General features: G+C 41.2%; 5 non-coding genes across 5 annotated transcripts; all 5 read right to left on the bottom strand.

Annotated features, from left to right (window-relative positions):
* Positions 1–5313: 5313 nt before the first annotated feature.
* On the bottom strand, positions 5314–5386 carry trnam-cau (transfer RNA methionine (anticodon CAU)). Its single transcript has one exon. It is a non-coding gene; the product is annotated as a tRNA-Met (tRNA).
* Positions 5387–5940: 554 nt separating this feature from the next.
* Positions 5941–6013, bottom strand: trnam-cau (transfer RNA methionine (anticodon CAU)). Its single transcript has one exon. It is a non-coding gene; the product is annotated as a tRNA-Met (tRNA).
* Positions 6014–6574: 561 nt separating this feature from the next.
* trnam-cau (transfer RNA methionine (anticodon CAU)) lies at positions 6575–6647 on the bottom strand. Its single transcript has one exon. It is a non-coding gene; the product is annotated as a tRNA-Met (tRNA).
* Positions 6648–7182: 535 nt separating this feature from the next.
* trnam-cau (transfer RNA methionine (anticodon CAU)) lies at positions 7183–7255 on the bottom strand. Its single transcript has one exon. It is a non-coding gene; the product is annotated as a tRNA-Met (tRNA).
* A 571-nt stretch (positions 7256–7826) lies between these two features.
* trnam-cau (transfer RNA methionine (anticodon CAU)) lies at positions 7827–7899 on the bottom strand. Its single transcript has one exon. It is a non-coding gene; the product is annotated as a tRNA-Met (tRNA).
* Positions 7900–13206: the final 5307 nt, after the last annotated feature.

The following is a 13206-nucleotide window of genomic DNA, read 5'->3' as shown; positions in this document are numbered from 1 at the left end:
TCGTTTGTGGACGCGGTTGCAGCCGTGTCCGAGGCTTTAGCAGAGGCCTCGTTCTTGTTACCTTTTTGTCTGGGCATTTTGTCGTTCGGCCGTGTATCACAACAGATGGAGCCGTCAGTACGGTACATTGGTATTACTCAGTTGACAGGGATGAACATGGACCGTCTGAAGTTGGTTTATAACCATTATTTTTCCAAAAAAAAGTTCGCCATGACGGGAGCTCTGCACAAGCACAACCTCACATATCGCCGCTCGCTAGCGCCCCCAACCAAAGACATTTCTGCTGTTGTTTTCCAATGACATGACGAGAATGTCAATTTAATCTAGCCCTGTCACAAATTCAATAGGACGTTGGTTTGTAAGGAGTCATCCTATGCGCTAGCCTGGGTGCCAGCCGAACTTAGCCCCGCCCATAAACGTTTTGGTCGGGAAGTTCGGTCTGGCTCTGCTCAGTTGGGAAATCATTATGCCCGACCAAGAATCGGTCGACCCAATCAGATTGCCAGGGCGGGCTTTATACGATGATGGACAGATGATCAACAGGGACATTATCGACTACATCACTAAAGAGCTGAACATGGCTGCCGCTGGAGAGCTAGGGTGTGTAGATTCTGCCATCGAGTCTGTTCTACAGGATCTCCACATTGCATTCATTTTGAAAGACGAACAGAGGAACGCGATAAAGGCTTTTATCGATAGAAAAGATGTTTTTGCCGTCCTTCCTACAACAAGTGTGTGTTGCTTAATCTACGTCACATACTACGTTGCTCTGATTGGTTGTAGGTCTATCCAATTGAGCGAAGAGGCATTTTTTCTCCTGGTGCGGTTGAAACACGCCCCATACCCAAATCTCTATTGAGCGGTATCAGACTCACATTCTGACTAGAATCGTGAGTATGACGTAGTCAGGCTACCTATGCGCACCACTTGATTTGAAATAACACTTTACAGCCAGCAGATTTACTACTTCTCTTTAGAGAAGGGCTCGCTTAACTCTTTCCAGCAGCTCTAGGACCATTGTGGCTTTTAAAAACTAAAAGAATGATCAAGTTTTTCTGATACTTTGATGTGTAACACGGTGCTTAATAACATTTTGAGCAGCAAAGACAAATGCTATTTGTCATTAAATGACATGGGCATCCACGAATGATACGGAAAAAGAGAAATTTCATGGTCTATTGTCGGACAAAATGTTTTTGTCCGCGGGCTTGGAGCATTTGGTGATCTGGCAGGTGCTGGCCGTCCATCCGTCCGTCCATCTTTGATTGAGTTTGAGGGAGGCCCGTTTTTTGTGTCGTACGGCACTGTGGACAGTGGCGGAACTAGACTTTTTTTCTTGGGGTAGCAATGGGGTGGCCAAGTGTTTTTCAGGGGGTCAATGGTTTACACCACACACAAATAAGTTTATGCGCTAACAGTAATGTGGCACCAAAAGAACATCAAACCATCTGTTAGTAATTGAGTAATGTATATCTGTTTATTATTATTGTATTATTATTATTTATTCCTATATGGACTTACGCATGTTGTTCTCTTGTCTTGTGTTCTTCTTTGATATGTCATGACTTGTGATCATTTTTGTCTTATACTATATATATATATATAGAAATATATATATATACATATATACACACACACACAATTTCCAGGGACTACAGATGAAAGATGTGAAGTGAATTTTTCTGGTGCCTTTACAAGTTAATTAATGTGTATTGATCTTTCTTATATAAACCTATAAACAGTAATTTCAATTTGCAATAATGTTTAAGTAGCCACGTATTAAGCAGACAGAAGATGCCATTTTGAGTGCAATTTTTAGTTTATTTATGTACAAAATGAATATGGTGCATTTACCAACACCCTGATACCATTGACAGAAACTAAAATGCACATAATAACTGAGTCACACAGTTACTCAGACACTGGGTCTGTTACACAGTTACTCTCACACACAGGTAGTCAGTTGTTCACACAGTCAGCAGTCCCTCAATTGTCAGCAAAAAAACAAACAAAAAACCCAAAACCAAAACCAAAACCAAAAAGTAAACTGCCAACAATTTGACATGACATACAAAGACTGACAAGGTTTTAACTAAGCAAAACATACTACACAGGTAAGTAGGACACAGTGCAGAGCATGGCCATAACCAGAGACAAACAATACCCATCTTAGCTTCAACAAAGCATAGATCTTCTACCTTCTAGGGCAGGGGTATTCAACTAAAATTTAAAGATGTCCAGTTAGAGAAAATTTCTCGAAGCAAAGGTCCGGAAGATCACAATGTCTAACTATTTAGTGTGATATATATTTAAGTAGCCAAGTAGTTGTATCAACATCTGCATGTAATCAATACCTGACGGTTAAATCAAATGAATTCAGTACAATTCAAAAACTTTTTGACAATATTTATTGTCACGTAACATAGAACTGAACATGTATGTATGACTGCAGATAAGTATAATGTTCTCGGTCATAGCAGGGGCTCCATCTGTGGTTATTGAAACCACTTGTTTTGGCTCTAGTCCTCTCTTTGTTAACGTCTCCTTTATGGCCAGGTAGATGTCTTCTCCTCTTGTACTGGTCTGAAGGGGAGTGACACCTAACAGGTCTTCACAGAACGCTTTCTGGACTGGTCATATTGGGCTGTGGAGACCACTTATTTTCTGTGATCTCACTTCAGATTTGAGTGGGTATGTTTGTTCAAAACCTTTATGTTTTGTCTCATAATGGTGTTTCACATTGGCACTTTTTATAAGTGCCACAGTCTCTGAACATATGAGACACACTGCTTTAATGCTCCCAGTGGGAAGTATGAACAGAAACGAGTCTGTCCATTCCGGATTAAATGCTCTATTTTCGCTGTCCACTTTTTATTTTTTGGAGAGTGCCATTTGTTACTTAAAGCTGCAGTCTGCAAGATTTGTTGTTGTCATACGTAAAGTCCTAATTTTTGGCATTTTAAGAGTTTCCATGATCTATCATAACGCTTGAAGTTGAAAACGGTGACCTCCGTAGTCGCAAAATGCAAGAAATGCTTATTTTTTAACCGAAAAATAAAAAGTTATTCAACTTCCTGTCCCGCCCCTTCAAAACACATGAGAACTCGTGCACGTCCACGTGCACGCTAGATGCGCCTACACGACTCCTCGTTCATCAACTCACCTGTCATTTGCGATCATGGAAGACACAGTAAGCAGACTAGCCCGTAATGAAGTTCAATAGTCTAGATAAATAAGCGTGGGGACGAGCCTACCTTGTATCGCGTGTGCACAATCGGTGATTGACAGGCAGCGGAGCCCAGCTCGTAACCTGATTGGTTTCCGCCCGACGCCATTGCGGCTTCCCAGCAGTGCTGGGAAGCACACCCAACAAACGCGACAAAAAAAACCGAAAATAAACTCACAACACACAAGACAAAGTACTCAGAAAGACACAACTAATGAAACATTGAAACAAAGAAAACCAAGGATAGAGAATAAAGATCACAAAAAAACACTTTTTCTCTCAGCCTTTCTCTCTGCTCTTCCACTTCCACACCTCTCACACAAAGAAGAAGAAGAAGAAAAGGAGGAGTGAGGATGCGCAGTGGTGGAATAGGGGGAAGAGGCCGAGGAGCACAAAGACACTGTGCTGTCCCAGATGAAATTCGTGCCAAAATTATAGATCATGTCATCATTCATGGCCACATAATTTTGCTTGTTCTTTGTTTGTGTTTATATTACAGTATATGTGTGCTATGTATATTTTTCTTTTCCTTCTACAATACTATACTGTATGGAAGTTACGTACTTCCCAGTATTTGTGTGAATAAAAATGGTTGGTATGAGTGTATTGTGTGTGCTTTGAGGCTACTCTTACTGTGAAACTTTTTTCCTTCAGTTTTATACACTATTGTATTCTGTTAGGTAGTCCTATGCCATAGTGACAAAACATCTAAACAGTTTGACTTGTAGTGCTCACACAATGCCAAAAGGACAATGCATTTTGGGGGCACTGACTATTTGAATGAGAAAGAAACTTCATTTTGACACATGGCTGAACTGTTTAGGGGGAGGTATGAGATTTTGCTGGTGAACCATGATGAACCATTCAGTTTAGTTTTGCAAAAAGTACTAAAGAGTGTTGAAAACGTCCGGTCTGTTTCAAGAAATGAGCCTAGGCAGCAACTGAGAAAGATCTTTGCAATTTGGGTGGCACTGACTCTTTTCATGGGAAAGAAATCAGGTCTGAAGCATGGGTGAACAGTTTTGGGAGAGATATGTGCTTTTGCAGGTTAGCTATGGTGTTGTGCTGAACTATAAGAGTGTTATGCCAAATGATCTTAGAGTTTTGAGAATGTAATTTCTGTTTCAAGAAATGAGCCAAACCAATAGAGAAAAACTGTAATACGACGTTTGTTTGAATGGAAGGATATATAAGAAACAATATAACTTGATACTTACTGTAAGATTGTTTTTTTAAGTCGGCAGAGACAACGGCTCGATGAAAAATCCCTCTTCTGTAACGGCTAACTTTTATAATCCTCTAACCTAACAAAAACAAAACCTTTAATTTGTTTTTTTGTTGGTTTTGTTGGAGGAGGGGGAGCGGAGGTTAACTCCAAGTTAGGACTTCACCTTGATTGGCCGAGTTCCATTGTGAGCTCGGGCGTTGATAGGCTCGGTTCATTGTGAGTCGGTGCGACATTGGCTAAACTGTTCAATGTGAGAATGGAGAAGTGCGAAGCCTATTGGAGGTGAGATTTAGACTAACGTGAGCGAGGTAGCGCCAACAAGGCTTAAAAATCATAAACATGCATGTATTGTCAGCCCAGGCTCACTTTCACACACCCATTCATTGGTCCTGCAGAATTTGCTAAAGGTATGGGATAGCCACTTGCCCAGCTCACATGGATTGCATGGCAATCAAATAAGTGGATGGTAGGAAATAAGATCTTCTAACCTATGGGGGGAGAGAACGGCAAAGCCGAAGAAAAATGTGTCTGACATGACAAGTTTAAGTAGATAATAAAGGAAGCAGAAACTGAAAGGCGACAAATATCTGATTGCAAGGCATCTCTAAAAGAGCGATGGTTCGAATCCCCATAACTCGGGTTTGACATAAGGCGACAAATATCTGATTGCAATGCTTTTAAATAAAAGAGATGGTTCGAAACCCCATAACTTGTGTTTGACACCTTCCACACTTTGGAGTGACTGAGCTTCCGAGTGGGCTTTCTGCAGCTCCAACAGAGAATAATCGGAGACACCTGTGCCCTGCAAGTTTCCAGCTGTAACTGAGGTGAAGTGATATAAACACCTCATCAAAACCCCTGCCCCGTGTGAGGGTTGAACTCACGACCTTCAGATTATGAGACTGACGCGCTGCCTACTGCGCCAACGAGGCCTGCAAAACATAAATATGCATACATTGTCAGCCTAGGCTCACTTTCACACACCCATTCATTGGTCCTGCAGACTTTGCTAAAGGTATGTGATGCCCACTTGCCCAGCTCACATGGATTGCATGGCAATCAAATAAGTAGATGGTAGGAAATAAGATATTCTAATCTGTAGCCCCTGTGACACCTATGGGGTCGAAAACGGCAAAACCGAAGAAAAATGTGTCTGACATGACAAGTTTAAGTAGATAATAAAGGAAGCAGAAACTGAAAGGCGACAAATATCTGATTGCAAGGCATCTCTAAAAGAGCGATGGTTCGAATCCCCATAACTTGGGTTTGACACCAGGCGACAAAGATCTGATTGCAATGCTTTTAAAAAAAAGAGACATGGTTCGAAACCCCATAACTTGTGTTTGACACCTTCCACACTTTGGCGTGACTGAGCTTCCGAGTGGGCTTTCTGCAGCTCCAACAGAGAGCAATAGGAGCAATCTGTGCCCAGCAAGTTTCCAGCTGTAACTGAGGTGAAGTGCTATAAAGACCACATCAAAACACCTGCCCCGTGTGAGGGTCTAACTCACGACCTTCAGATTATGAGACTGACGCGCTGCCTACTGCGCCAACGAAGCCTGCAAAACAGAAATATGCATGTATTGTCAGCCTCGGCTCACTTTCACACACCCATTCATTGGTCCTGCAGACTTTGCTAAAATATGTGATGACATGGCTTGTTGAGCACGTAGCTACTTGTTCAAAAGACCTGTTGTCTGGATTAGAGGTTAAACAATCAACTCACAAGTTTCTTTATCTGGCTTGCATTCTCATTTTGAAAGTTTATGGAAAGTTGCAAAAGAGGTAGTTTCACGTGGGATAAACTTGACTGAATCAGTCTATGTCAAGAGAAGGAGAGTCTGCAAAGGTGCTTTTGTCACACAGCGTATTCTATTATGCTAGCGTGATGAACTTCCTATCCTTTGTCATGAGTCTTGGCCAGGGTGCAACTTGCTTTTCTAAAAGAGACATGGTTCGAAGCCCCATAACTTGTGTTTGATACCTTCCACAGTTTGGAGTGACTGAGCTTCCGAGAGGGCTTTCTGCAGCTCCAACAGAGAGCAATCGGAGACACCTGTGCCCAGCAAGTTTCCAGCTGTAACTGAGGTGAAGTGCTATAAACACCACATCAAAACACCTGCCCCGTGTGAGGGTCGAACTCACGACCTTCAGATTATGAGACTGACGCACAGCCTACTGCGCCAACGAGGCCTGCAAAACATAATTATGCATGTAGTGTCAGCCTAAGCTCACTTTCCCACACCCATTCATTGGTCCTGCAGACTTTGCTAAAGGTATGTGATAGCCACTTGCCCAGCTCAAATGGATTGCATGGCAATCAAATAAGTGGATGGTAGGAAATAAGATCTTCTAAACTATGGGGGGCGAGAACGGCAAAACCGAAGAAAAATGTGTCTGACATGACAAGTTTAAGTAGATAATAAAGGAAGCAGAAACTGAAAGGCGACAAATATCTGATTGCAAGGCATCTCTAAAAGAGCGATGGTTCGAATCCCCATAACTCGGGTTTGACACAAGGCGACAAAGATCTGATTGCAATGCTTTTAAAAAAAAGAGATGGTTCGAAACCCCATAACTTGTGTTTGACACCTTCCACACTTTGGAGTGACTGAGCTTCCGAGAGGGCTTTCTGCAGCCCCAACAGAGAATAATCGGAGACACCTGTGCCCAGAAAGTTTCCAGCTGTAACTGAGGTGAAGTGCTATAAAGACCACATCAAAACAATTGCCTCGTGTGAGGGTCGAACTCACGACCTTCAGATTATGAGACTGACGCGCTGCCTACTGCGCCAACGAGGCCTGCAAAGCATAAATGTGCATGCATTGTCAGCCTAGGCTCACTTTCCCACACCCATTCATTGGTCCTGCAGACTTTGCTAAAATATGTGATGACATGGCTTGTTGAGCACGTAGCTACTTGTTCAAAAGACCTGTTGTCTGGATTAGAGGTTAAACAATCAACTCACAAGTTTCTTTATCTGGCTTTCATTCTCATTTTGAAAGTTTATGGAAAGTTGCAAAAGAGGTAGTTTCACGTGGGATAAACTTGACTGAATTGTCCCATGTCAGTCTATGTCAAGAGAAGGAGAGTCTGCAAAGGTGCTTTTGTCACACAGCGTATTCTATTATGTCAGCGAGATGAACTTCCTATCCTTTGTCATGAGTCTTGGCCAGGGTGCAACTTGCTTTTCTAAAAGAGACATGGTTCGAAGCCCCATAACTTGTGTTTGATACCTTCCACACTTTGGAGTGACTGAGCTTCCGAGTGGGCTTTCTGCAGCTCCAACAGAGAGCAATCGGAGACACCTGTGCCCAGCAAGTTTCCAGCTGTAACTGAGGTGAAGTGCTATAAACACCACATCAAAACACCTGCCCCGTGTGAGGGTCGAACTCACGACCTTCAGATTATGAGACTGACGCGCTGCCTACTGCGCCAACGAGGCCTGCAAAACATAAATATGCATGTATTGTCAGCCTAGGTTCACTTTTACACACCCATTCACTGGTCCTGCAAACTTTGCTAAAATATGTGATGACATGGCTTGTTGAGCACGTAGCTACTTGTTCAAAAGACCTGTTGTCTGGATTAGAGGTTAAACAATCAACTCACAAGTTTCTTTATCTGGCTTTCATCCTCATTTTGAAAGTTTATGGAAAGTTGCAAAAGAGGTAGTTTCACGTGGGATAAACTTGACTGAATTGACCCATGTCAGTCTATGTCAAGAGAAGGAGAGTCTGCAAAGGTGCTTTTGTCACACAGCGTATTCTATTATGCTAGCGTGATGAACTTCCTATCCTTTGTCATGAGTCTTGGCCAGGGTGCAACTTGCTTTTCTAAAAGAGACATGGTTCGAAACCCCATAACTTGTGTTTGACACCTTCCACAGTTTGGAGTGACTGAGCTTCCGAGAGGGCTTTCTGCAGCTCCAACAGAGAATAATCGGAGACACCTGTGCCCAGCAAGTTTCCAGCTGTAACTGTGGTGAAGTGCTATAAACACCACATCAAAACACCTGCCCTGTGTGAGGGTCGAACTCACGACCTTCAGATTATGAGACTGAAGCCTGATTTATGCTTCAGGCGCAAAGCCTCTGACGCTCGGACGCAGAGCCTCTGTGAGCGTCAAAATCTTGACCACTCCCCCACGCAGAGGCTCTGCGCGCGTCGTCGTGCACCTCAGAAAAATCCTGACTACACGTCGGACGGACGCAGGGGCAGTCGGAGGGCAAGATGGCGAACTGAGTGCACGCTCCAACTAGTGCTCTTCGCGGTTCATTCCCCAAACTTTTGGAAATCAAGTCCCTCTTGATATGTAAATTTAACATTCGCCCTGTTAAAGGATTGTCCGAGAGTTTATATTTTTATTCAACTGTAAAGCTGGCCATGGACAAAGACTCTGAAAAGACCAAATCAACTGCTGCTGCTGCTCTGGCCCTGCATGATTACTGCGACAACGTGGCACCTGTGGAAGACATGGAGACTTCGACTGCAAAGAATTCCCGTCCTTTGCCCGAGACGCCCACAAAAACCCAAACTGACGCGAAGAAAATGAAACTGCGTGAGTCCACCTCGAGTGAAACGGAGGTAACCAATGCCACCATTCTAGCAGCTATAAACAACCTCTCAGCTATGCTACATGACATGAAGTTGCAAGTAAAAGAAAACACCACAACCATAGCCGAGGTAACCAAAAGTGTCGAATTCAATGCCAACGAAATCGAAATGTGCAAATCGGAAAATGCTGCTGTTAAAAAAAAAGTTGCTAATCTGGAAAAAGAAAACGCTGACCTCCGAGACAAGGTGGTGGAATTAGCGCGTTACAAACGACGATGGAACCTGAAGCTCAAGGAAAAGGATAGCAAAAACACACGGGAACGGGTTTCCCATGTAATCGCACAGATCGCCCCACACTGGTCAGAAAAGATCAACTTTGCCATCGACTCCGTGCATCGCTTAGGCCAAAAGGAAAAGGGCAAACACCGGCAGATCATCATACAGTTTACCATGCGACACTTCCGAGATGAGCTGTGGCGCCTCTCAAAGGGCTCGGAGGTGTGCTCGAAGCTCAACATCAAATTCGCCGAACACCTTCTCCCGGAAGACAAGAAGGCAAGAGAGGCTGTGTGGGCACAGATCAAGGCGGCAAGAGAGGCTGGTCAGCAAGGTTATTACAAAGGGTCGATTGGCTACATCGACGGGGTTGCCATTAAAGCCACATAATTCGGTAAAGTATCGAGGGACATGTTTTTTTTTAATCAATCTCTTAAAGGGGAATCGTTTTTGCCAAGTTACCTACAGGAAAAGTTTATTCCTGTGACTCTCTGAAGTTTACTTCCAAGTTCAAAGGTTTATTTTTTACCTTATAGTTACTGTTTATTTTTCTTCCTTATTGTTACTGTCTAATGTTTTCTTTCAAAGAAGATTTTAATTTAATTTCTTTTAATGCAAGGGGCCTAAGAGACAATATCAAAAGAAAAGCTGTCTTTCTTTTTTGCAAACATAAGAAGCCAAACGTTGTTTTACTGCAGGAGACTCACTCCATAGAAACTGATGAAAAGTTTTGGTCTAACCAATGGGGCGACAAAATCATTTTTGGACACGGTACCAATCGCTCTGCTGGTACTGCTATTCTCCTGCACAACTTCCCTGGGAAAATTCTCACCACCAGAAAAGACTCTGATGGACATTGGATTCTTTGTGTTTTTTCAATTGAACACTCCTTTATTATTCTGGGAAACATCTATGGTCACAACAACTTAAGCCAAAATAAGGAATTACTCTCTGAAATCAGCAATATCATCACAGAAATTAAACTTATTTACCCTACAGACAACATTATACTGGAGGGTGACTTTAATATGGTTCATGATGAATGGTTAGACCGCTCCCCCAGTAAGTTTGTTAACCACCACTATAATCCTCATCTGTGTAATTTTTGTAACCTTCACAATTTGATAGATCCTTGGCGTTCCTTACATCAAGATCAAAAAGAATTCTCTTGGTTTAAGCCAGATGGCTCAAGTAGGTCCAGGATTGACTTCTGGCTCATCTCTGACTGTTTCAAAGAACTTATCAGCAACTGTTCAATTTCCGCTGCTCCTTTATCAGACCACTGTCTCTTAAGTTTACTACTTAAACCTTCCAATTCTGTTAAACGCAATAGAGGTTACTGGAAATTCAATGCCAATCTTTTGAATTCTGATGTTTTCTGCATAGGGATAAAGAGCATTATCAGAGCCATCTCCGAGGATGAAAGTCTGTCATCCTTCACTTCAAAATGGGAATATATTAAATACAAAATCAGACACTTCTCTATATCCTTTAGCAAACTATTAAAGCAATCTGCTCAACTTGAGGAAAATGAATTATTAAGGGAAATTTATATATGCTGCAACAAGCCCACTATGTCTGATTCAGATAAAAGGAAACTACTTAACTTACAAACTAAACTAGACAACGTCTATACCAAAAAAGCCAAAGGCGCTTATATTAGGTCAAGAGCCAAATGGATAGAGGAAGGTGAGAGAAATTCTGCTTATTTTTGTAGACTAGAAAAGGTGCGACAGGAGAAAAATAACTTAGAAACTTTACTAATAAATGGCACTGAATGTTCTGACCCCAAAACTATAGCAAACAAGGTTTTCACTTTTTACAACTCATTATACTCAAGCAACTTCTCACCAGAGGCAGCTGACATCTTTTTTGACAAAATTAAAGAACACATCCCACATATTTCTGAAAATTTCAAACTAACTTGTGATGCACCTCTTTCACATGAGGAGTTAGATAAAGCTATGCAATGTTTAATACCAGATCGTTCACCTGGTCAAGACGGCCTCACAGCCAATTTTTACAAACATTTCTGGGAGGATATTAAGGATGTTTTATTCCATACTTTGAACGAAATTATAACTAACTTGTCACTGCCACACACCATGAAACAAGGTGTAATAGTACTTATTCCCAAACCTGGTAAAGATGAAAAAAGTCTTGAAAATTGGCGACCAATTACTCTCCTTAACAATGACTATAAACTACTAACACACATCTTCTCAAATAGACTTAAAAACGGTCTTCCTCAAATAATAAGCGAAACACAATCTGGGTTTATGAGAGGCAGATCTATACATAATAATGTACGTTTGATATTAGACTTAATAGAATATAATGACTATATACAGGATGACGGTTTTATTCTCTTCCTTGACTTTTATAAAGCATTTGACACTCTTGAACATTCATTTATTTTTCAGGCTCTAAAGCGCTGTGGGTTTGGAACATTTTTTAGGAACATAATCAAATGCATCTACCATGACACCAACAGTTCTGTCTCTCTTTCAAACGGTACATCCCCTCGTTTTAACATCAAAAGAGGCATAAAACAAGGGTGCCCCATCTCACCTTATTTATTCTTAATTGCTGCTGAAATGCTTTCTATTTTAATTAAAAATTCAGAAATTCAGCACATAACTGTTTTCAATACTAAACTTCAAATAAGTCAGCTAGCCGATGACACCACTTTGTTCCTGAGAGACCATGAACAAGTCCCAAAAGCCATAGAGTACATAAAAGAGTTCTCAAATGCCTCAGGGTTACAACTTAACCTTAATAAATGTGAACTTCTAGCTATACACAACTCCCCCCACTCGTCTGCTGACGGCATTCCCATTAAATCCTCTGTTAAATATCTTGGAGTACATATTACAAATGATGTGAAGCTCAGTGAATCGCTAAACCTATGCTCTAAATTAGATGAATGCAAATCTAGATTGGATAGGTGGTTAAATAGGGACTTATCCCTCTATGGTCGCATCTACATAACCAAAATGGAAAGTATTTCCAGATGTATTTATCCTGCTAGCTCTCTGTCCTTTCCTAATAAAATGATTAAAGCCATAAATAAATTAAACTTTGACTACATGTGGAGAAGGAAAGTCCACTATTTAAGAAAGTCATCCATGGTGAAAAATTATGAAGATGGTGGGTTACAAGCTATTGATTTTGATTGCATCAATGGCTCTTTAAAAATCAAATGGCTAAAATCATTCCTTGTTAATAACAGCAGTTTTTGGTTTTGTGTCCCTAGAGAAATCTTTAGAAAACTTGGTGGTATTCATTTTCTCTTGCGTTGTGATTTCATCCCAAATAAGTTGCCTGTGAAACTATCCTCTTTTCATTCTCAAGTCCTCCTGTACTAGAATCTTCTGTACAAACACAACTTTACACCACACAACACACCCATTTGGAATTGTAGATATATCCTTCACAGAAACAAATCCATATTCTTTGGCGAATGGTTGGAGAGGGGCATCTGGTCAACAACACACCTGCTAGATGAACACGGAAATATCTTACCTTTTGATAAATTCTGTTTAAAACACAACTTTCAATGCAACCGACAACAATACAACAAGATCATGAAATGTCTCCCTCCTGCTTTTCTGTCAATGGTCCAAAACTCAACACCTTTTGTTTCTACTCCAGACCTTCCTAGTATTTTAAGAATTGGTGAAGTTGACCTTATAAGTAAAAATATTTCTAATAAAGTTATACGTGGACTATTCACATCTTACTTATTTCCTTTTCAATGTAAAAACAATCTCCAAAATATTGACTCACATACTCTTAAAAAGCTGCGTACACTCTCTTTAAATCTACCAATCCCTCCCAAGGCAAAAGAACTACATTTCAAAATATTTAATGACATATACCCCTCAAGGGAGCTTCTCAACCATAGGTTTAATATTGAC

The sequence above is a fragment of the Odontesthes bonariensis genome, chromosome 8 (assembly GCF_027942865.1).
Source record: "Odontesthes bonariensis isolate fOdoBon6 chromosome 8, fOdoBon6.hap1, whole genome shotgun sequence".
In the NCBI taxonomy this organism is placed as follows: Eukaryota; Metazoa; Chordata; class Actinopteri; order Atheriniformes; family Atherinopsidae; genus Odontesthes; species Odontesthes bonariensis.
The sequence above is the reverse complement of the archived record's forward strand: the minus strand, read 5'-3'. Positions and strand labels throughout refer to the sequence as shown.